The 25,767-nt window shown below is 39.9% G+C and overlaps 1 protein-coding gene across 7 annotated transcripts in view; it reads right to left on the reverse strand.

Moving 5' to 3' along the window:
* Zhx3 (zinc fingers and homeoboxes 3) overlaps nt 1–25,767 on the reverse strand; it is a 112,892-nt gene that overhangs the window by 60,776 nt on the left and 26,349 nt on the right. The window contains exon 1 of one of the 7 annotated variants that reach the window (XM_069989756.1): nt 3,461–3,540. The exons of 4 other annotated variants lie outside the window; for them this stretch is intronic. The gene's annotated coding sequence lies outside the window, so the exon portion shown is untranslated. 2 more of the 7 variants (XM_069989757.1, XM_069989761.1) reach the window with 2 other exon arrangements.

A 25,767-nucleotide genomic window follows, 5' to 3' on the forward strand; every position in this document is an offset into this window, starting at 1 on the left:
ATTCTGATCTTTATCCTTACTTTGCCCAATGCTAACACTGGGTACACAGTAATTTTTAGTGAATGAGTCAAAAAATATTTTGTAACTTAGTTAAGACACAGTTTTCTTTTTTATCAGAAACATTTTATTTTTTCTTATTTATGTTTAAATTATCTTTAATTATACAAAGGGTTTGAATTCACAAGATGTCAGTTTATGAATATAATGCATTTTGATCAACGTCACCTCTTTCATCATTCTCCTCCATCTCTTCCAACCCCATACATAACACATTTTCAAAAAAACCTCCAAAGGTCCTTAGTTCTTTTTTTTTCTTGCCAGTCCTGGGGCTTGAACTCAGGGCCTGGGCACTGTCCCTGTGCTTCATTTGTTCAAGGCTAACACTCTACCATTTGAGCCACAGAGCCACTTCTGACTTTTTCTGTTTATATGGTACTGAGGTATTGAAGCCAGGGCTTCATACATACTAGGCAAGTACTTTACCACTAAGCCACATTCCCAGCCCCATCTAGAAATCCTTCATGGGATTTTTTAAATGCTTTGGAAACACTTGAACAACCACTGTTCTTAAGCTATTTATTCCTATCTCAAAACATTATGTTTGATTAAAATGCCCATTAGCTGTAAGATTGCTTCAAAGTGAGCATACCAGAAGGTCTTGAAACTTCAATTAGATAGCTAGATCATGGTACATTATAGAAAGGCAGGACTATATAAGTATCTGTGAATATAAACAGGCCTGCCCCTCAAAAGAACATCACTTATCAAATTATCTCTAATTATTACTGGAATTCTTACATGTTTAACATACTCTCATCTTTGTGCATTGAGCACTGTTCTAAGAGCTTTAACAACATGAACATATACAATGCTTCTAAATCACCTCAGTTAGTAGATTTTATTACTCTGAAGTGCTCAGATTAAAAAGAAAAATGAGGCATTAAAAAAGTCAAGTATGCTGGGTGCCAGTGGCTCACGCCTGTAATCCTAGCTCCTCATGAGGCTGAAATCTGAGGATCACGGTTCAAAGCCAGGTGAGACTCTTATCTCTAATAAAGCACCAGAAAACTGGAAGTGGCACTGTGGCTCAAGTGGGTAGAGCGCTAGCCTTGAGCTGAAGAGCTCAGGGTCAGTGCCCAGATCCAGAGTTCAAGATCCATGGCTGACATTAAAAAAAAAAAAGTATGTACACATGTCATATATTAAAATATACTATATGCTAAGCTGATTTTCATAGGTAGAGTTTCTAAGCATATATAATTTTACAGTAAGCTAAAGGGTCATCCATCTATCTTTAAAAAAAATTGCTGTCCTGGAATGTCTACTTAAATTATCTCTTGAAAATGTTGACGAATCAACTATTTTAATATCTAATTTCTAATTCTCCATAACTTAAAAGATGCCCTTTTTAATTAAAAAATATCCTATAAATAAAAAGTAAATCTTTAATTTTGTGAAGAAGCAATAATTATTTTAAGCTGACTACTCTTATTTACTTACTACTTCAGCTTATTATATTTATTTCAGGTATACTGCTATGTTTACCTTGCACAAGCAAGGTAGAGCTTTTCCTCCCTCCCTCCCTCACTCCCTCCTTTCCTCTCTCCTTCCTTTCTTCTTTCCTTCTTTCCTTCCTTTCTTTCTTCCCTCCCTCCCTCCCTCCTTCCTTCCTTCCCCCTTTCCTCTCTTTTCTCCTTTTCTCTTTCTTTCTCTTTCTTTTTATTGCTAACGGCCTCACACTTTCTTTTTTGGACAAAGGGCCTTACACTTGTTAAAGAGGTGAGGTAACACCTCCTTCTCCCTACCCCCCAGCCAAAGCAGTGTATTTCTTTCATTCCCTAGTCCAGTTGACAGCAACATGCAGGAAAGCTGTAGGCTCCATCCACTATAGACCACTTAGCTTTGTTCTATTTATGTCTATACATTTTTAGCCTGAATGACATCAGAGAAATCAGGTGGGAGTATGCAAGGCAAGTAACAACATCTCTCTGAAGAAACAAACATAAAACAATAGTGATTACAAGCCAGAAGCTATCCGCTTCATTCATTAAAAAAAAAAAAAAACTTCATCATCCACATTAAAGTACCTGTTTCTGAGTATAGAGCCTTTCTCAACCTCTGATTATTTGCCAGGAAATAACCTGAAATTCCTCCTTCAAAAAAAAAAAATTAGTTTTTTTAAAAGCAAAAATATGTGCTTAGTTTTTATACAAATCCTGCTTGACCGAATTAAAAACAGAATTTTCTTATTCCTTATTCCTTATATTAAGTGAAGTAAGCCAGGCCCAAAGAAACATAGGTCCCATGGTTTCCCTTATTTGCAATATCTAGTATAGGTATGAGTCAAGCGGAAAAGGTCAGATAATATGATGTTAGGAAAACGAATCCTTAAATATGTATTTTAATGTTTTCGTTTCTTTCATGCATGTGTTTCTAACGCATTTATAAGATTATTTCTTTGTTGCTTTGTATGTCCCTCCCCCACAATGTAACCCCCGCTTTCACTATATTTGATGTCAGTATAACATGTGGAGGAGATGGGGACAAACAAGTCGTTTAAGGATTCAGATGGACCTGTTGCAACAATGAGAAGTACAAAATGTCATGTCAAAACCAGCTTTACAATGTCGGGGGGGGGGGGGAGGGGGGTATGATTGGGTGGGGGGAGGGGGGAGGCTGGGAAGGAAGGTGAAGGGTAAACAAAAGAGGAGGCTGCAATGCTTGGTAAGAAATGTATGCATTATCCCGCCCATGTAATGGTAACCCCTCTGTACAGTATGTTCTCAAATAAAATAATATAAAATTTAAAAAAAAAGCAAAAATATGTGCTTAGTTTTTATACAAATCCTGCTTGACCGAATTAAAAACAGAATTTTCTTATTCCTGACACGAACTCTACTAAAAAGTATTTGCAATGGTTTTAGAAAAAATTTCTAGCACAGTACTAGCATATAAAGCCACTATAAAATATGACTACAATTTCATATTTCTCATGAAGACTCCTTAAAAATACTAGAATATTTTTTGCCAGGCACTGGTGGCTCAAGCCAATAATCTTAGCTACTCAGGAAACTGAGATATGAGGATTGTGGTTCAAAGCCAGCCCAAGCAGGGAAGTCCATGAGACTATTTTCTCCAATCAACCACCAAAAAAGCTCAAAGTAGAGCTGTAGCTCAAGTGGTAGAATGCTAGCCTTTTTCTTCTGGGATACTACCCAGGCCCTGAGTTCAAGACCCAGGAATGGCACAAACACACAAAAAAATACTATACCAAAAAGTATTCCATTCAAGTAAGTTATTTTAAATATGCCTTTTCAAATTAAATAAAGAAACAAGCCATTATCTTACCAGATTACATTTTAAAATAACTCAGGGTGCATCCATGGTGTTTTCTAAGCTTCAACAAATAGAAATACAAAAGCATAACTATATTCCTTAATTATTACAGGAAGAAACCCACTTAGGATCATCTGTCTTCAAGATTTCCTGCCCACAGCTGGAATGAACTTCCCAATGTACTAATGTTTCAAAGCACATGGGTTCCAACAGTCACAAGGTAACTATGACAGCGAAGCCACAGGTATCTATGAGATCACAGAAACCCTACGATGTCGATTTTTTGTGTGTGTCACTAGGTTTTGAACTCAGGGTCTTAGCAATTGCTTAGAGAGCACACCATTACTTGAGCCCATGATGTAATTTTTAATTGAGGTAAAATTTTCCTAACCTAATATTAGTTATTTTTGTTGTTGTTGTTGGTCATGGGGCTTGAACTCTGGGCCTGGGCACTGTCCGTCAGCTCTTCAGCTCAAGGCTAGCACTCTACCACTTGAGCCACAGTGCCACTTCGTTTTCTGGTGGTTAATTGGAGATAAGAGTCTTACAGACTTTTCTGCCTGGAATGGCCTTGAACCACAATCCTCAGGTCTCAGCTGCCTGAGTAGCTAGATCACAGGCATGAGCCACAGGCACCTGGCTTATATTAGTTATTTTCAAATGGACAATTCAATGGCATAAAAAAGCCTTCTGACAACCTAAATATGCATTATGTGTCCATAGACTTATTTCTTTAGGATATTTTGAATAAATGGAATCATATAATATGACCCTTTAAGCCTGCCTGTCTTTTACTTAACACAATGTTTCAAATTTCATCTACATTGTTGTATGTGTCACTACTTCATTCCTTTTTGTGGCTAAAAGTAAATAAATATATCCCATTTTGTACATTGATTCACCCACTGATGGTATTTGGTTTATTTCAGCTTTCAGGCTATTGCTAATAGTACTTTTATGAACATCAGTTTAAAAATATTTGTTGAAAACATTTTTTGTGTGTGTGTGCCAGTCCTGGAGCTTGAACTCAGGGCCTGGGCACATCCTTGAGCCTCTCTGTGCTCAAGGCTAGCACTCTACCATTTGACCACAGTGCCACTTCCAGTTTTCTGGTGGTTTATTGGAGATGAGAGTCTCAGGGGGACTTTCCTGCCTCGTCTGGCTTTGAACTGTGATCCTCAGATCTCAGCCTCCTGAGTAGCTAGGATTACAGGTGTGAGCCACCAGTGCCCAGCTTATACTGAACTTTTTGAGGATCTACTACACTGTTTTCCATAATAGCTACATTATTGTACATTCTCATCAACAAAATACAAGAGTTTCAACTTCTTCATATTCTCATCAATGCTTACAATTTTCTTTTTTTCCAGTTTTTTAAAAATCTTAAGTAGTTGTACAAAGGGGTTTCAAGTCCATGTAATTTATTAGTATAATGCATTTTGATCAATGTCACTCCTTTCATCATTCACTCTATCTCAACTCACACAGCCCCTTAATTTTCCTAGTTCCATTTGTAATTTGCCTTTACAACAACAACACACACACCACACACACACACACACACACACACACACACACACACACACACACACACACACACACACACACACACACACACACACGTGTCCTGGGGCTTGTGCCTGTAATCCTAGCTATTCAGGAGGGAAGATCTGAGGATTAAAATTCAAAGCCAGCCCAAACAGGGAAGTACATGAGACTCTTTAACCAGCAAAAAGCTGAAACTGGACGTGTGACTCAAGTGGTAGAGTACTAACCTTGAATGAAAAAGCCAAGCCAGAGCATGAGGCCCTGAGTTCAAGCTCCAGTACCAGCACTAATATAATAAAATTATAGTCATTCTAGAGAGTATAAAGTGGCCTGTCATTGAGGTTTTGATTTTCATTTCCTTAATGACTAATAATGCTGAATATCTTTTTTTTTTACTTTATTGTTATTATAGAGGTGATGCACAGAGGGATTACATGCACCAGGTATGAATACATTTCCTTTTATACAGTGTCTTCCCTTTCCTCGCTCTCTCCTAGTCTCTCCCTCCCATCTCCACCCAAGAGTTATATAGTTCATTGTCATCAGCGTCCAGTGAACTCCATTGCTGCAAATTCACCCTTTTCCCCTTGAGTTCTGTACTCTGCCCTGCCCTGCCACACTCCTGAAGATATACGTGTAAATACCCCATACATGAATATCTTTTTGTGTACAGCGATTTGTGTACCTTCTTAGGAACAACATCTTCAAATTTTGTGCTAATATTTTGATTTCATTGTCCCTGTTACTCAGTTCTAAAAGTTTGAATACCAGGACCTTAGAAGAGTTCTAAATATTTTCTTCCATTCTGTAAGCTGTATTTCCATTTGATAATATTTTTGGTATACAAAGGGTTTTTTGATATATCCCAATTTGTCCATTTTTTCATTGCTTCTACTTGATATCTTTTTTTCTTTTTCTTTTTTGCTAGTCCTGAGGCTTGAACTCAGTGCCTGGCACTGTCCCTGAGCTTCTTTTGCTTAAGGCTAGCACTCTGCAACTTGAGCCGCAGCACTACCCCTGACTTTTTTTCTGCTTAGACGGTACTGAGGAATAAAACCCAGGGCTTCATGCATGCTAGGCAAGCACCCTACCACTTTACCACTCTACCACTAAGTCGTAGGACTTCTGTTTTATATCTAGTACTATACGACAAATAAAAAAATATAACCACATATGAGAGAGAGTACAAATACAATCTAAAAGCAAAGTCCACAGATCCAAGTGGCTATGTACTTGGATGTACTTGATGTACTCAGGGTACTTAGTACATCACCTCTGAGTTCTGGATTTGAGAGCCTAAACCCTCTCTTGTCACAAAATAGACTGCAGCCTCCTGACCTTCATTCCCCTCTGTGCTACCACCAACCAAAGAGCATGCACATTGCCTTGATCCTCAGGCATTGCCCTCTCTCCCTCTGTATCTTGCAATGAGCTCAGGTGAACTGAGTACCATGAGAGCTGAGGAAATATGGAGGGAGAATCACAAGTATTTATTTAGCTTATAGATGGAAAATTGTGTGTGTCCTTAAGACAGGGCCTCATTAGGAAATGGCATGACCAAAGAGGAAGTGCTTTCTACCTGTCAGAGGAATATGTCTGAACTTACGTTAAAACTCATGCCATGAGAGTACACTGCCATGAAGATGTTTTTCTGACCAGAGTTGCTGATACCTGAGATCAGGAGATCAATCATCTGAAGCCTGGTACTGGACTCAGCCAGCCAGCAGTCCCCTCCACATTGCACATTGTTCCCAGGATAAATATTCCTTCACTGAGTCTGTTACTTTGCTGGTTATTCTGCTCCCTAGTTTTTCCTGGGCGTTTTTTTAAAAATTAAATTTTTAATTGCCACACACACACACACACACACACACATATGTGTATATATATATATATATATGTATATACATATATACACACATACACACATATAGGGCCTAGTGCTTGCTAAGCAAGTGTACTACCCTTTGGTGTGTGTGTGTGTATGTGAGATATATATATATATATATATATATATATATACATATATATATATATATATATATATATATATATATATATATATATATATCATGGGGCTTGAACTCTGGGCCTGGGCGCTGTCCCTCAGCTCTTCAGCTCAAAGCTAGTGCTCTACCACCTGAGCCACAGCAACACTTCAGGCTTTTTCTGTGCTGAGGAACTGAACGCAGGGCCTCATGCATGCAAGACAAACACTCTGCCACCAAGCCACCTTCCCAGCCCTATATTTGTTTTTGAACTAGGTTTGGTTGCTAACTTTACCCAGGCTCGCCTGGAACTTGGAATACTCTTGCCTCCAACTCCCAAAGTACTGGGATTACAGGTGTGTACCACTGTGCCCAACTAAATCTGGCTTGTTTTTTTATGTTGTTCGTAGCTGGAAGAACAGACGGGGGCTGCACACCAAGGACATCTTGGTACTTCCAAGCCCAGAAGGCCCAGGAGCAAGGAACACAGATCAGGCTCTCAGTGGCAGTTACAGAGCGTGCTGGAGGAAGCATCTGCCCACTCTCAGTCAACTTAAAACTTGACTTTTTGAATAACAATTGCTACAATTGGGTCCTATATGATAGCTGCTCTCTTGGACCCTAACTGGGTACACTGAGCCCTCTAGAGGCTTTCTTTCCTTTCTTTCTGTAAAGGGAGATTTCAGTTGATGCTATTCTGCGTCCTGAGATGTATGTCTGGACTTTGGAGGCCTGCTTCAGTTTGTTCTTCATGCTCTCTGTGGTGGTCCTAGTTCAAAGCTCCTGGAAGCCAGCCCTTAACCTCAGGGCAAATGCCTGCTTTGCAATCCCTGTAAGACAGGAAAAGGGAAGCAGATGGCATGGCAAGGTTTATGACACAGCTACAAACCAATCAGCTTTACTTTGTAAATAGTCAGATCCTGAATACATCTGTCAACCTGACAATGGACAGGCAGATTGTGGCATTCATATAGTGGAATATTACTCAGCAATACCAAATAAAGAATATTTATCTAATTTATATTTCATGGATGGATCTCAAAATTCTGTTGAGCAAATGAAGCTAAACATAATAGAAAATACTTGATTCTGTTTTATGGAATTTTAGAAAAGACAGGAGTAGTGTATGGTTAGTAAAAATCAGAAAGGGCATTATCTCTGAATGGTGAAAACTGACAAGAAGAAACATGAAGAATTTTTCCAGGATGATAAAAATGTCCTATATACGGTTTTATATCAGTATGGACATTTATACCAACAGATATTTTCCAAAAATTATTGAATTGTACAGTTAAAATCTGTAGGCTTTGTTTTTTTGCCAGTCCTGGGGCTTGAACTCCAGGCTTGAGCACTGTTCCTGAGCTTCTTTTGCTAAAAGGCTAGCACTCTACCACTTGAGCCACAGTGCCACTTCTGGCTTTTTCTGTTTATGTGGTACTGAGGAATCAAACCCAGGGCTTCATGCATGCTAGGCAAGCACTCTACAGCACTAAGCCACATTCCCAGTCCCTGTATGTTTTGTTACATGTAAATTACACCAAACTTTTTTTTTTTTTTTTTTTTTGTCGGTCGTGGGGCTTGAACTCTGGGCCTGGGTGCTGTCCCTCAGCTCTTCAGCTCAAGGCGAGTGCTCTACCACTTGAGCTACAGCGCCACTTCCGGTTTTCTGGTGGTTTATTGGAGATAGGAGTCTCACGGTCTCTCCTGCCCGGGCTGGCTTTGAACCGCGATCCTCAGATCTCAGCCTCCTGAGTAGCTAGGATTACAGGCATGAGCCACCAGCGCCCGGCTTACACCAAACTTTTTTAAAATGAAAAACTTCAAAAAAATATTTAAAGCACAAAATCAGTTTTTCAAAGTGTGGCTAAAGTATGTATTCAAATATACCTCTTTTTTCTCTTTTTCTGGTCCTGGGTCTTGAACTCTGGGCCTGGGCACTGTCCCTGACCTTCTTTTACTCAAGGTGAGTACATCTCCACTTAAGCCACAGCATCACTTCTGGCTTTGAGTAGTTTATGGAGATGAGTCTCACAGACTTTCCTGCCCAGGCTGGCTTTGAATGTTATCCTCAGATCTCAGCTCCTGCATAGCTAGGATTACAGGCATGAGCCACTGACACTCAGATTCAAATATACCTCTCTAAGCAAAACAAAGACAAATCTCTATAAAGCTGTACTGAAATTTATCTCAATGAATTAATACTTAAGGCTAATTACATAGAGAACTCCCTCAATTTTCTCTTACTCTAACAGCCATGTTAGGTATTTTAAAGCTCGCTTTAGGAACAGAAAGTACAGTATATAGGATGAACACATTAATTATTTTTTTCTGGCAGCAGTAGGGTTTGAGCACAGGGCCTCCTACTTGCTAGACATGTGCTCTGCCACTTGAATTACACCTCTCTTTCTGCTTTGAGGATTTTTGAGATATGGTTTCACTTTTGTCCTCCTATGTATCATTCCCATGTAGCTGGAATGATAGGTTCACACTATCATGTAAACAAACTTTTTGCCCAGGCTAACCTCAAAACATGATCTTCCCAATCTTGGCCTTCTAAGTAACTTGGGTTAAAAACATGAACCACTGGTACCTGGCACCTGTTAAAAATCCCTTAATTATAAAAACTGTATATATAGAATATAGACAAACTGAAAAACATACTACAACAGAAAAATGTGGCTTGTAATAAAAAACATAAGCATAAAAAGAAAGGTCATCCCAAGATCATCCATTACCCAGAGAATAGCATTGTCAATATTTTGATATCTCTCTCACACACTCACACTCAGACACACACACACACACACACATATTTAATTCTACTGGCATTGTACTATACATTAGTAATTTTTTGCACTTAAATATATGTATCAACACTTCTCATGTTGAAGTATTTATTATGTTACTGTGTGGTTTAAAAAGTTTTTCAGGTGAGTACATTTCTTTGCATTCTTTCTTACAGAATTGATACTCTGGGTCTGGGAACGTGGCTTAGTGGTAGAATGTTTGTCTAGCATGCATGAAGCCCTGGGTTCAATTCCTCAGTACCACATAAACAGAAAAGGCCAGAAGTGGCGCTATGGCTCAAGTGGTAGAGGCTAGCCTTGAGCAAAAGAAGCTCAGGGACAATGCCCAGGCACTGAGTTCAAGCCCCAGGACTGGGGGGAGGGGGGGAATTGATACTATGGACAAGTCTGTTCTTAGGATATACATTTTTTTCCTGTTATTAAAATCTTTTTAAACATTTACTTGTTAGCTTAATTTGTTTGATGGATTTTATTAACTGCATATATTTATCATAATGTAAAACCCACTGTCAAGTATCTAAACAAGTTTTTTTGCTTTTAACTTTATATCATTCTGTGTATAAACTATTGTCTTCACATATGATTATTTCCTTGGGCTAGCTGCCAGAGTTTGAATTCTTAGGACAAAGAACAGGAATGGCTTTAAGGGCCATCTTGCCCAACTGATGCTTTCTATTCTACAAGGAGGGTCTGTATAGAACCCTACTCACATGTCTGCCTCACACATACTTTCCATCTCTCATACTCCCTACCACCCCCCCATCTCACTCACACAGATGGGGGGGGGGGAGAGGGGGGAGGGAGAGAGAGAGAGGAACAGTAAATTAATGTGAGAAATTTATCTTGTATACACATTTTTCTAATTTGGGGAGGGGAAAGGAAATAACAGAATGCTGAAATAAGGATACAGGTTGACCCATTTAACAATGAGATGTATAAGACTATGTTGAAAACGAACTTTACAGCTTGGGGGGAGGGAGAAGTTGGGGAGGTGGGGAGGGAAAATATGGTAGGGGAAAAACAAAGGAGGGGGTAACAAGGCTCGATAGGAAATGTACTCATTACCTTACTCACGGAACTGTAACCCCTTTGTACAGTATCTTTACAATAAAAATATATATTAAAAACCAAAAAAAACTTTAAATGCATTTTTTCTTTTTGTCAGTTGTGGTGGGGTTTGAACTCTGGGCATGGGCACTGTCCCTCAGCTTTTCAGCTCAAGGCAAGCTCTCGGCAAGCTCTCTACCACTTGAGCCACAGTGCCACTTACAGTTTACTGAGTGGTTTATTGGAGATAAGAGTCTCATGGACTTTCCTGCCCAGGCTAGCTTGAATGAGATCTCAGCCTCCTGAGTAGCTAGGATTATAGGCGTGAGCCACCAGCACAGGGCATTTTTTCTTAATAAGAAAAAGCAGTATTTCATTGGGTTAAATTACCTACAGTTCCTCTTCTGTGACTAGTCTGCTAAATTCCTGGGTATTCTGATACTTTTCAAACATAAACAAAAAGTGTATGGGTATTCATGGCTCATCATGAACAATGGACCATTATTATTCATTTCCTCTGTGTCTTAAAATGACAAATGTAAAAGACATTATTTTATAAGACTATATATTATAAAATATAAATGGATGGCTGGGAATGTGGCTTAGTGGTAGAGTGTTTGACTAGCATGCATGAATTTGATTTGATTCCTCAGTACCGTATTTTTTAAAAAAATAGAAAAAAATACATATGGAAGACTTTACAGCAGCACAAAACAACAAGAAGGATGATAGCAATGCTAGCCATACAGAGAAAGCTTCAAGTTGACCCAAGCTAAAGAAGGTACCTCTAAGAAGGTACCACAGAACCCTTGGGGGCAACAAACCTAACTGCAGAGACAGCAGAAGCTGGAAATGTCTGGGAACTGAAGCATCCTCCATTGTTCTCAGAAAAATTAGGCTGTGAGAACAGTTCTCTATAATAAAGTGTCAGCTGTAGAGGACCACCCACTTGGGAGTTTGGACTGGAGACTGAAGAAATCACACTACAAATGATAAGGCACACACATACCCAGAAGCCAGCTGACTCTGAATCCAGTACTTAGCTGGACAAGGGCAGTCTGAGTTTACTTCTAAGAGATCAATTCCCACATGGGCTAAGAGAACCCACTCCACTCACCGCTCATCACACACCAGGGTTTTCAACGCTGCTGCATTTCCGAGTCATCTGGGGAGCTCTGTTAAGACCCTAAATGCCTAGTTCCCACAACTCAAGCCAATCAGCACCTAGAGGGCACAGGTTTGAGCCTTTATTTGAAATACTGTCCAGATAAATTCAGTAAAAACTCAGGATGGAAAAACCACTGATTTAGATTCTAATGTATAACTATGAACAGAAACTCAATAATAAACACTAAGAAAAAATGATAGATTCAAAAGTGACACTTAATTGAATAGGTCAGATGAAACAAAGAAAATAAAAAACAATTTTAGTATTCTCTAAAATATCTATGAACATGCCTTGTCAAAGAACTATGATGAGTCAGGTGCGGGTGGCTCATGCCTGTAATCCTAGCTACTCAGGAAGCTGAGACCTAAGGATCACGATTCAAAGCCAGCCTGGGCAGGAAAGTCCATGAGACTCTTATCTCCAATAAACCACTAGAAAACCGGAAGTGGTGCCATGGCTCAAGTGGTAAAGTGCTCGCCTTGAGCTGAAGAGCACAGGGACAGCACCCAAGCCCAGAGTTCAAGCCCCACAACCAACCAAAAAAAAAAAAGAACTATGATGATATTAAGAGGGGAAGAGCAGCAGTTATTAGTAAGGAAAAATGAAACAAAACTACAAAAAACAAATTCTATATATCTGACACAGTAATCAGGCATTGGTGGCCCATGCCTATAATCCTAACTACTCAAGTAGTTAAGATCTGATGATTGCAGTTCAAAGCTAGCCTGTGCAGAAAAGTCTGTGAGACTCATCTTCTTCAATTAACCAGCAAAAACTCAGAAGTGAAGGTATGGTTCAGGTAGTGCAGTGTTAGCCTTAAGCAAAAATGTAGGCACAAGAGTGAGAGGTCCTGAGCTGAGTTCAAGCCCAAGTACCAAGTACCATAGGAGAGAAAGATAGAGAGACACAGAGAGAGACAGAGACACAGAGAGAGAGACAGAGACAGAGAGAGAGAGAGAGAGAGAGAGAGAGAGAGAGAGAGAGAGAGAGGAAAAAAGAGAGAAAGAGAAAGAGAAAAAGAAAGAGAAAGAAACAGTATATATATTTTATAACCCTCAATTCTGGTTCAGCAACATTAAAGGTTGTAATCCTAGCTATGGAGTGCCAGCCAGCACTCAAAGCTCTGAGTTCAAATTCTATTATCATCCCCACAAAAGGCAAGTAGGAAGCCAGGTGTGTGGTGAGTCACAACTATAATTCTAGCTGCTCAGGAAAAAAGTCTCATGGGCATCATGAGACTCCAATATCCCAATCAGTGAGTGTGATGGCATGTGCCTGTAATCCCTACTATGTGGGAGGCTATTATCAGGAGGATCACATTTCCAGGCCAAATCAGGCAAAAATGTTTACAAAACTCCATCCCAATGGAGGAAGGTAGGTATGATGGCTCAATTCTGTCATCTCTATTACAGTGAGAATTGTAAAATATGAGACTCATGGTCCAGTCACAGGCCCAAGCAAAAAATGAGACCCAGCTGGGTACTGGTGGTTCACGCCTATAATCCTTCTCAGGAGGCTGATATCTGAGGATCACAGTTTGAAGCCAGCCCAGGCAAATAAGTCTCCATGAGACTCCAATCAACCACTCAAAAACCAGAAGTGGCACTGTGGCTCAAGTGGTACAACACTAGCCTTGAGCACGAAGAGGCTCAGAGACAGCGCCCAGGCCCTGAGTTCGAGCCCCACAACTGACCAAAAAAAAAAAAAAAAAAGTAAGACCCTCTGTTAAAATAACCTGTGGGGAAATAAAAGGCTGAAGGTATATATAGTTCAGCAATACAGTGCTTGCCTAGCAAGTGTGAGACCCTAATTCAAATCACAGTACTAACGGAAAAACAAACAAAAGGAGTAGGTAAAGGGAAGAAATTACCAAATAAATAATAGGACCGCTGGGTGCCAGTGCTCAGGAGGCAGAGATCTGAGAATCTTGGTTCAAAGCCAGCCCAGGCAAGAAAGTCCATGATATTCTTATCTCCAATTAACTACCAGAAAACCAGAAGTGGTGCTATGGCTCAGTTAGTAGAGTGCCAGCCTTGAGTGTAAAAGCTCAGGGACAGCCTAAGCCTTAAGTTCAAGCCCCACAACCAACAACAAAAAAAAAAGAAAAGAAAAGAAAAAGAAAAAGAAATGAAATGAAATAATAAGACTAAATTTCTCTTACAGAAAGATCTAAGTATTAGGTTGAAAGGTTTTGTAAAGTGGCTGCTAACAATACTAAAAGAAATACTCTAGGGGCTGGGAAGGTGGCTCAGTGGTAGAGTGCTTGCCTTGCATGCATGAGGCCCTGGGTTCAATTCCTCAGCACCACATAAGCAGAAAAAGCTGGAAGTGGCGCTGTAGCTCAAGTGGTAGAGCGCTCACCTTGAGCTGAAGAGCTAAGGGACTGTGCCCAGGCCCAGAGTTCAGGCACCATGACTGGCAAAAAAAAAAAAAAAAAAAGAAATACTCTAAGCCGAGCGCCAGTGGCTCATGCCTGTAATCCTAACTACTCAGGAGGCTGAGATCTGAGGATCACGGTTCAAAGCAGCCGGGGCAGGAAAGTCCGTGAAACTCTTATCTCTAATAAACCACCAGAGAACTGTAAGTAGAGCCATAACTCAAGTGGTAGAGAGCTCGCCTTGAGCTGAAGAGCTGAGGGACAGCGCTCAGGCCCAGAGTTCAAGCCCCCCACCCGACAAAAAAAAATACTCTAAATAAAACCTGCTGAAAATTTTAAATCAAAATAAAAGAGAATACAGCAATCTAAGGTCAAGGGATGAGGGATGCTACCACAACTACTGGAAAACTGAATTTGTAACAGACTTCTCATATGCAAAACCAATGTGAAATAATTTCCACAATTTGAAAGGAAAAATATTTCAATACAGAATAATCTAATTTTCCCCTAAAACCATTATTTAAGTGTGAAGGCAAAACAAAGTTATGGGAGCTGGGAAGGTGACTCAGTGGTAGACTGCTTGCCTTGCATGCATGAGGCCCTGGGTTCCATTCCTCAGCACCACATAAGCAAAAAGAAAAAAGCCAGAAGTGGCACTGTGGCTCAAGTGGTAGAGCACTAGCCTTGAGCTGAAGAGCTGAGGGACAGTGCCCAGGCCCAGAGTTCAGGCCCCACAACTGGATTCCCCCCCCCCAAAAAAAAAACAAAGTTAAGTGTTGGAGTAGGAAGGAGAAACTCAAAAGCTGTACATCAAAATAAATTTAAATCCATGAGGTTGAAGTGGAAGATGACCTCGGATACAAGATGCAAAAAAAAAAAAAAAAAAAAAAAGCAAAAAAGGGGGGGGGGGAAGAGAAGAAGGGAGGGAGGGATGGAGAGAGGGAGGGAAGGGGAGGAGGAGGAAGAGGAAGGATGGTAAATGCTAGACACTGATGGCTCACACCTGTAATCCCTCTCAGGAAGCTGAGATCTAGAGCACTGTGGTTTGAAGCCGGCCTGGACAGAAAAGTCTGAGAGACTCCATCTCTAAAATAACTAGCAGCTGGGCGCCAGTGGCTCACACCTGTAATGCTAGCTACTCAGCAGGCTGAGATCTGAGATTTGCAGTTCAAAGCCAGCCCAGGCAGGAAAGTCCATGAGACTCTTATCTCCAATAAACCACTCAGAAAACTGGAAGTGGAGCCATAGCTCAAGTGGTAAAATGCTGGCCTTGAGCTGAAGAGCTGAGGGACAGCGCCCAAGCCCAGAGTTCAAGCCCCACCACTGATAAAATAAAATAAAATAACTAGCAAAAAGCCTGCTGGAGAAAAAGCCAGAAGTGGCACTGTGACTCAAGTGGTAGAGCACTAGCCTTGAACTAAAGAGCTGAAGGACAGCACCCAGGCTCAGAATTCAAGCCCCATGACTGACCAAAAAAAAAAAACAACCAGCTGGAGGTGTGGCCCAAGTGGTAAAGTGCCAGCCAAGTAAACAAACCAAGCAACCATGAGAACCTGAGTTCAAACCCTAGTACTGGCAAAAAGTTTTGAAAAAGATATAAAATGTACCGTTAAAGCTCCATAATTATTGATTCAAAAAGAAGACATGAGGTAAAATTAAACTGCTAGTAAGAATTCTTTCAAATGGGAGATATAAACTAGAAAAAAATTAAAAACATTAAAACAAATCTGGGAACCAAAGGAGTAGGAAAAGAGAGGCAGACATTGACTTAAAGCCTTTTATTTGTAGTGGCAACATACATAGTATTTAAATTAGATGCTTACAGAGAGATTCAGATGAAGCAGTGGCCTCTTCCAGGAACAGAATGGTGCTGAAAGGCCATAGCACAGCCTCTGAAGACAGAGTTGGAACATCTAAACGTTTTATCTTAGTGCAATGGAAAGTCATTTCAGAGTTCAAGCAGGGATCTAGCATAATTGGCATAAGTTTCCCCAGGCCCACTGAGAATGGAGAGTGAGTGAAGTGTAGGTGGGTGGGAGTCAAGTGAGAGCAACAATAGCAAAAGAAAGCAGGGGTTACTGCAGAAGTCCATCAGTGCTATGGGAAGATGCTGGCAGTGGACATGGAATTTCTATGTGTTGAAGGTACAAGCAGCAGGTCTTCTGGTATACTGCACACAAGGAACAGTTATTAAGAATGATTCCTAGGTTTCTGACTTTAACAATTAAATCTATGAAAGTCTCAATATTACCAAGATGCGGAAGATCAGAAAAGAAGCAGATCAGCAAGATACCAGAGAAATGCTAAGAGACTTTTCAGTGCTTTGCTCTGGACTAATTCTAAGTGTTACGGTATGTAATAAACACCAAACCAAGTAATAATCTTCCTTGTGCACATATATTTAATGCTGTAGAATCAATGTCTCAGGGGTCCATTAGACACAGTTAGGCTTCCATTGCCTCTAATGAAGTTCAACTCTAAAGTCCAGCCAACTATCAAGTCTAGAAACCTAAGTCCATTGATTGCATGCAGTAAAATGGGGCAAATAGCTGGGCATTGGTGCCTCATGCCTGTAATCCTAGCTACTCAAGAGGCTGAGATCTGAGGATCATGGTTCCAAGTCAGCCCAGGCAGAAAAGTAAGACTTCTCTCATAAAAAAGTGAGAAGGGGCCCCGTGGTAGAGCACTAGCCTTAGGCACAAAGAGGCTCAGGGATAGTGCCCAGGCCCTGAGTTAAAAAAAAAAAAAAAAAAAACAGCCAAAAAACAACAGACCCCCCACCAAAAAAAAAACCCAAAACAAAAACTGAGAAAATAAGGAATCTAATTAAATAGGTAGTGACTCATGACTACTTCTCATTAACGTTCCCTAAAGGTAATTGTTTTGATCAGCTAGAGATCAGTGTAAATAATAACACTAAAAAGTAATTGGAGCCAGGTGCCGGTGGCTCACTCCTGCTATTCAGGAGGCTGAGATCTGAGGATCATGGTTCAAAGCCAGCCTACGCAGTAAAGTCTCTGTGAGACTCTTATCTCCAATAAACTATTCAAAAAAAAATCCGGAAGTGGCACTGTGATTCAAGTGGTAGAGTGCTAGCCTTGAACACAAAGAGGCTCAAGGACAGCACTCAGGCCGAGTTCAAGCCCCAGGACTGGCAAAACAAAACAAAACAAAACAAAAAGTCAATTGGGCATTTCACTGACTGAGCTGTGTGTATGTGCGCATACATGCATGCATTCTCATATCCTGATTTTTCTATTCTCTGGAAATAAGAAACCTCACCTCTGCACCTGTCCATCTATGGTAGAGCTCCCCAAAGTTCACAATGTAAGGCTTCAGCTCTTCACTAAATAGGAACATGAATAATGTGCCATAGGTTGAGGTTTCCCACCACTAAGGACAAAGGAAAGTACCTCTTCTGGGGCGAACACAGTTTAGGAACAGAAAATGGAAAGTTATTTTTTAAAGGTCTTGGATGGAGAAAAGGTAGAGAAGTAAAATAGCAAACTTTTTTATTCTCTAAACCTTCATATTGCTTTCTAGATATTATATGTACACAATCCGTTTATTTTTTTACAATTACAAAATGAAGAAAATATATTTATTCTGAAATTTTTCATTTAAAATATCATTTCATGTCAATCTAATGTCATTTTAAATCTCCATATAATATTGCCTTCTAGGAATACATCATAGTTGAACAGTTGAATGGGTATTACTTTTATAACTTCAAGAAGAAGGGAAAAAAGGCTATCATACAAAGATTACCACTTCCCAAACTCTGTAATAGAAAAGAATCTCCCTAGAGTAATGAAAAACTTGCATATGCTTCATACTGTTTGGCTACAAAAATAAGGAATCCTTACTACAAAACTATTTTTTTAAACTGCTGATGAAATTAATGAATTTGTAACCATTCATGTGGCATTTGCAAGGCGCCACACAGCACACTCTTCTAGACTCTTTCCAACTCTCAGTCCACTCATCTCCTCTCCTGCTCTGGTTGCTTCCCGTTCCTCCTCACCAGCCAACAATCCACAAAGCCAGCTTCCTCTCATCACAGAAACAGCTGTCCACTGGACATCTGCTCTTGATGACCCATTTACTCCCAAGCTCCCCACATCCCAAACCAGAATGTTGCCCACACAGTGCTTGTCAGATTTCTCCTCCTGAATCTTCCTTCAATCTGTCTACTACCTGCTACAATTAAATACTTGTTCAAAGAAACAGCTCTTCTACCAAGACTACAGTGTCCAAGCTCTCTGCAATCACTTTCCACTCAGGCTTTTTCCCAGATTATTATTATTATTGGTATTAGTTTAAAATGCTATGTAGCCTAGACTAGCCCCATTTAAAATCCTCCTGCCTCAGCCTCCAGAATGCTGGGAAATTAGGTATGTGTAATCTTTTTCTGTTGTTAGCCTGCCTCAAACCCTGAGCATCAAGACTAGTTATGCCACATTTTGAGTCTAGGCCTTTCGCACCTTTCCAGCCCATCGCCCACCAATCTCACCACCCTCAGGTTTCCTGCACTGCAAGCACTGGCTATACTGTGTTACTTTAGGGTCCTGGACACAAGTATTCACTGTACCATGTTTTTAACCTTTACTACTTGGCACATTCTTCCTCCAAGTTTTATCCCTCTCCCCTTCACGTGGCACACTATTTTTTTGAGGGTACTAAGATTTGAACTCAGGATCTTGTTTGTACTATGCAGGCATTGTATCAATTTGAACCATATCACAGTCCTGTCTTTCTTTCTTTCTTTCTTTCTTTCTTTCTTTCTTTCTTTCTTTCTTTCTTTCTTTCTTTCTTTCTTTCCTTCCTTCCTTTCCTTTCTTTCTTTCTTTCCCTTCCTTCCTTCCTTTCTCTTTCTTTCTTTCTTTCCTTCCTTCCTTCCTCCTTTCTTTCTTTCTCTCTCTTTCTCTCTCTCTTTCTCTCTCTCTTTCTCTCTCTTTCTCTCTCTCTCTTTCTTTCTTTCTTTCTTTCTTTCTTTCTTTCTTTCTTCCTTCCTTTCTTTCTTTCTTTCTTTCTTTCTTTCTTTCTTTCTTTCTTTCTTTCTTTCTTTCTTTCTTTCCTTTTCTTTTCCCCCAGTCCTGGGGCTTGAACTCAGGGCCTGGGCACTGTCCCTGAGCTTCATTCGCTCAAGACTAGTACTCTACCACTTGAGCCACAGCACCACTTCTGGATTTTTAGGTTAATGTGGTACTGAGGAATCAAACCCAAGGCTTCATGCATGCTAGGTAAGCACTCTACCACTGAGCCACATTCCCAGCCCCATCCTTTTTTTTTTTCTTTAATTATTCTTTGGATAGGGTCTTGAGGTTTTCTTTGGAGCTGGCTTTGTCTACCTCTGGCTTTATGTGTAGCTGGGAGGCCAACAATACCCAGCTTATTGGTTGAGATGGTGTCTCACATTTTTGCCCTGGCTAGCTTAGAACCACAATCTTCCCATCATTGCCTACCAAGTAGCTGGGATAATAAGAGTGAGCCACTCAGCCCTTATATGGTATACTCTTACTGATCTAGGCTTCTGCTTAAGACACTTCTTTGTTAAGAAGTTTTCCCTAACTACCTTGGCTTCTCCTGCTTCAAATACTGGTTGGTATCCTTCTGTTGGCCATTCTGTTTTTACCATTCTCCCTTACTTAACATTCTGAATTGTAATTTCCTTTTACATCCTTCTGCATCTATTAAAAAAACACAGCACCAACTGTAGCCAAGGGTCATATCTAACACTCTTTTCTATGGAAGTTATTTACATTAATAAATACTAGTTATATGAATGCCACCTTACAGAATGAGTATCTCTGGCCAAAAACTTATTTCCCTCAAACTATTCCAATAGAACCCTGGCCTTTTCTGAGGCTAAGTATTCAGATTCTACAAGAAATGATATTAAACATTGGTGTCAGGAGATATGTCTTCTAGAGGTTGCTGTCACTAAAATCTAGAAGGTTGCTGCTTAACCTTAGAAATGTCAATTAACCCACATGGACACTATTTTTCTCAATTATAATGTAAAGTGCTTAACTAGACTATGAAGACCCTGTTCACTGATAAAATTCCATAATACTGATATGCCAATAAGACATTATCACCAAATAATTTCAAGAGAATCCTGGTTTCATTTAGCACTTCAATAACTCTATCAGGGCTGGGAATGTGGCTTAGTGGTGGAGTGCTTACTTAGCATGCATAAAGCCCTGGGTTCAATTCCTCAGTACCACATAAACAGAAAAAGCCAGAAGGGGCACTGTGGCTCAAGTGGTAGATTGCTAGCCTTGAGCAAAAGAAGCTGAGGGACAGTGCCCGGGCCCTGAGTTCAAGCCCTAGGACTGGCAAAAAGAAAAAGAAAAAACAAGAAAAAAAGAAAAGCTGTATCAAAATAATCAAAACTGGTGGAAGGAGAGAACAGGATAGCAGTTAAACGCATGAGCTCCAAGTGGCAGAGGCTTTACAAAGCAGGAGGCTTTGGGTTCAATCTTCAGTAACACCCCCCTCCCACCTCCAAAAAAAAAAAAAAAAAGCATGCTATCTTGGGGGAAACTTTCCTTGGCTCAAGCTCTGGTTGTGCTGCTCACTGACTGCTGTTATCCTGGCTGGGCTAACAATAATTAGCTAAATCATCAGAGTTACTCAGTGTTTGTAACTTGAGTCTTCTCATTTGTAAAACAAAATTAACAGTAGTGCCTGTCTCATAGAGTTACTGAGAATTAGGTAAGACAACATAAGTAAAATGCTAGCCGGGATCTGATGGCTAACGCCTGTAATCCTAGCTATTCAGGAGGCTGAGATCTGAGGATCACTGTTCAAAGCCAGCCTAGGCAGGAAAGTCCGTGAGACTCTTATCACCAATAAATCATCAGAAAACCAGAAGTGGCACTATGGCTTAAGTGGTAGAGCACTCATCTTGAGCTGAATAGCTGAGAAGCAGCACCCAAGCCTAGAGTTCAAGCCCCATGACTGACAAAAATCTAACAAAAAATATGTAAAATGCTAACATAATGCCTAATACAGAGAGTATAACTGAATCAATACAGACAACTGTTACAATTTTAAAACTATTATCTAAAATAATTCTCCTATTGGAGAAAATATACCATAACATTAGAATGACAGTCACTGTTTGGAATGTACTTTCTTCCCTCATATGAAAACTGCCTTTTGAAATCAAAAATGCAAAGAAGTATAAAAGCAAATAGAACACAATAATTTTTTTTCTGGCTATGGGGCTTGAACTCAGGGCCTGGGCTCTGTTCCTGAGCCTCACTGTGCTCAATGCTAGTGCTCTACCACTTGAGCCACAAACACACTTTGCCATTTTCTGTTTATGTGGTACTGAGGAATCAAACCTAGGGCTTCATGCTTGCTAGGCAAGCACTCTACCACTAAGCCACATTCCCCGCCCCACAATAGTTTTTATTTTCCCAAATTAGCCACTTATAATTGAAAACATTAAAAGTCATCTAAAAAATAGCTACCAGTGAATTTATGGATTGTAATATTGCTTCTTGCATCCCACTCCTTCCTTTCACATTCATTTTCCTATTTTCTTGGGGACTGTTTAACAATGATCCAAGTGCATGACAAATTTCTCAGTATTTGTCTGAAAAAATTATTTTACTAACATTCTTGATATCTAATGATAGTTCAGCTCTAAGAATAATTTAGATTTCCCAATTACCCCCTTCCATGTTACATTTGTTTATGATATGTATTACTTTCTGTGTTAGGCTCATCTAAGATGGTCCTCAATGATCTCTGCTTCCTGGTATTCGTGCCCTCATGTAACCTTCTCTCCTGGAATGTGGGCCAGACTTACTGACTCACTTCTAACAAATAAAATACAGCAGATGTGGTAGAATGTCACTCCCAAGATTAGGTTAGACAGGGACCACGGCTTCCATCTTGGGTGCTCTCTCTCTTCTCTCTGGGATGGGTACCTCCTCTAGGAAGCCAAGAGGCTTTCTCATGCAGAAGGATGAGGCAGCCTGAGAGATGGGCCCTTGTGGTCAACTACTAAGACCTAGAAACCAACACATGAGTGAGCTTCCCTTTTCCTAGTCAATCTTTCAGAACTGCATTCCCAACTTATAACAACTATGTTCTTATAACAGAGGTACCCATTAGGCCTTGTCCAGATGCCTGTTAGATAAGTGTTCACTGTTTTAAAATGCTAACTTTCTAGCATTTTTATTATGTAGCAATAGATGACATGCTCATTTATAAAACAAAATACAAAATAACATCAGATGTAACAAGAAAAATACCACTTTATGATGACATAAACAGCCCTTAACATTCAAATCTGAAGCAAATCAAGGATCTTTTTATTTTATGTTTGATTAACTTTACAGCCACTTATCCATGGACTCAAAATCTCCAGTGTAATGACTTTTGCTAAATGCTATATTCCCTTAACCTAGAAAAGTGACAGGCACACAATATTCTCTTAGTAAATATATGTACACATAGTTAAAATCCACACATGGTTAAAACTATATGCTATATGGTTCATTACAAATTGACCATAGACTATTTTCTCACTCAGTGCTGAGATTTACCAAAGGATAACTCAGGGAGGTTCCCAGGCAGAAATTGGCCTACAGAAGACAAGTCTTAGATGGCTAGAATATTTAGAAAGAAGACTGTACTGACATAGGTACAATTTGCCACAGGTACTTCCTCTCCAGTCTTACAACCAACCACTTCTTACCTGTATTTCTGAAAGCATTTTCACACTTGGAGAGTGACTATCCTAGATAATCTTTAAAGCGCCTTTGAATTTCCAGAGCCTATAGTTTTATTTTATGTATTCTATAATTATTTAACACCCAAACTGGATAGACATACATGTAAAAAAAATTAAGAAGAAAGTTTTGGGGGGTTTTTTTGCACTGTCTCTTGAGTTTTTTTGCTAAGGCTAGCACTCTACCACTTGAACCACAGCTCCACTTCTGGCTTTTTGGGTAACTGGAAATAAGAGTCTCACAGTCTTTCCTGCTCAGGATGGCTTTGAACTGTGATCCTCAAGTCTCAATTTCCTGAATAACTAGGATTACAGGTGTGACCACCAGTACCTTGCCTGGATACTTTTTTGGATATGTTGACTCATGGACCCAAATACATATTCTTAAATGTATAATTGTTTTCAATAACCACTAGCTCACCACTGAATAACTTAATTTCTGTTGTGTTGTTCAATGTAATTATGCTTGTAATTTTAAGTTAAAAAATAAGTGACTCCAAAGTCACAATCAAAGAGAAAATAAAGGAGCGCTTTACTTCAAATTTAAGCTTAAAGACTGAGTTTTGTCATGGATATGGAATGATATCTCCCTCAGTATACCTCATTTATTCATAAAGACAGTATATACCTCCCTCTGTATAATATGGCAAGGATATAATCTTGTCTTGCTGATAAAAGGTTGGGTATATCTACCAGACATTCCAAAATTTGTCCTTTTCCTATCAATGTTAAGTAACACTGTCACTTTTTCTTTTCTTTTCCTTTTTTTTTTTTTGTCAGTCTTGGGCTTGAACTCTGGGCCTGAATGATGTCCCTCAGCTCTTCAGCTCAAAGCTAGTGCTCTGTCAGTTGAGCCACAGTGCCACTTCTAGTTTTCTGAGTGGTTTATTGGAGATAAGGGTCTCATGGACTTTCCTGCTTGGGCTGGCTTTGAACCGAGATCCTCAGATCTCAGCCTCCTGAATACCTAGGATTACAGGCATGAGCCACCGGTGCCCAGCAAACTCCTATTTTTATAAAAAAAAAAAATACAAGGTACTGCTGAAAGTCTTTGCCCTCTAGATTACAAATGTCACAGAGAATGACCCCGTCTTCTTTGTTCACTGCTACATTCCAAGTGCCCAAGTGGCATGCCTGATGAATAATAGATGGTAAACCAAAGCTTGTTCAATAAGTAGATAAATAAATTTTGTGGGTATTTACCTCTCTGTTGCAGTTTTAGCCAAAAGACACCTACATACCTACATATTAAAAACTTAGTAGACTAGATGGAGACTCTGTGCAGTATTAACACATCTGAAAAACTGTTTCAAGAGAGTCCATTCAGTAAATGTGTTTTGAGCATCTGCCATGTGCCAGGCACTATGCCAAGAGCTGAGGATAGAGACATTAAAAGCTAAAACTGCTCTCTGATTTTCTACTTGCTATGTAGCAGAAGAAACTTAGAATTGGGGCTAGTGGAAGATAAGCAAAAGGACATAGGCAACATACAAAGAATACAAAAATACAAATGTGTCCAATTTTAACACGGAAATCCTTCTGTCCAGAAGTCTTCAGCTTTTTCAGGTCTGAAGAGACCAAAGTGCCAGGGCTCCCAGGACTAGGAAGAATGAGCTAGAGAGAGGAAGACCACTTCCTTGGGAACACACTAGGGGACTAGGCTAATGCTAATACTCATGGGTTAGAAGAAAATTGAGGCCAATAACATTACTCTAATAGAAAATTTGTTTAGAACTATAATTTAGCTCAGGAAACAAGTAAAAAACCACTACTCAGCATACCAGGTAAATTATGTATATAAATGATATGTCACATCCATCGTAACCAGACTTCTTAAAACCTAAGATTTAATAAAAATACATACTAACACTTTAAGCAATAAACTGCTTATTGATGTTTTTCAGCTGGACTCTGGCTTCTCTCAGGTAACTTCTAAAACTATTATTTCAGGTTCTTTTTTTTTTTGTCGGTCGTGGGGCTTGAACTCTGGGCCTGGGCGCTGTCCCTCAGCTCTTCAGCTCAAGGCGAGCGCTCTACCACTTGAGCCACAGCACCATTTCCGGTTTTCTGGTGGTTTTTATTGGAGATAGGAGTCTCACGGTCTCTCCTGCCCGGGCTGGCTTTGAACCGCGATCCTCAGATCTCAGCCTCCTGAGTAGCTAGGATTACCGGCATGAGCCACCAGCGCCCTGCTTATTTCAGGTTCTTTGATAAAGCTTCCAAGTTGCTTATCTCATTCTGGGAATTATACTGAAAAAGTAGTAATTCCCTTTCCATTTCTATAAAGAAAACAGACAACAGTAGGGAAACTAAATGTCTGAGCAACATAAATGAACAATATTTATAGGGCGCGTGAATGTTCAACATAACAACCAATCCTTTTCAAAGGGATGGTATAAATAATTAAAAATAATTTTTGACAAGTAAACTATTATAATTTTACAGATTATATAGCAACATGAAAAATACTTATGGCAAGTAAAAAATACAAATGTGTCCAATTCTAAGCATGTAAATATACATGTGAACAAAAGCTAGAGAAAAAAAATTTTAAGTTTGGGCTAGGAAGGTGGTTCAGTGGTAGAGTGCTTGCCTTGCATGCCTGAGGCCCTGGGTTCGATTCCTCACCACCACATAAGCAAAAAGAAAAAAGCCGGGAAGTGGCGCTATGGCTCAAGTGGTAGAGCACTAGCCTTGAGCTGAAGAGCTGAGGGACAGTGCCCAGGCCCAGAGTTCAGGCCCCA

The sequence above is a fragment of the Dipodomys merriami genome, unplaced genomic scaffold, assembly GCF_024711535.1.
Source record: "Dipodomys merriami isolate MVZ:Mamm:240054 unplaced genomic scaffold, mDipMer1.0.p SCAF_39, whole genome shotgun sequence".
NCBI classification, from domain to species: domain Eukaryota; kingdom Metazoa; phylum Chordata; class Mammalia; order Rodentia; family Heteromyidae; genus Dipodomys; species Dipodomys merriami.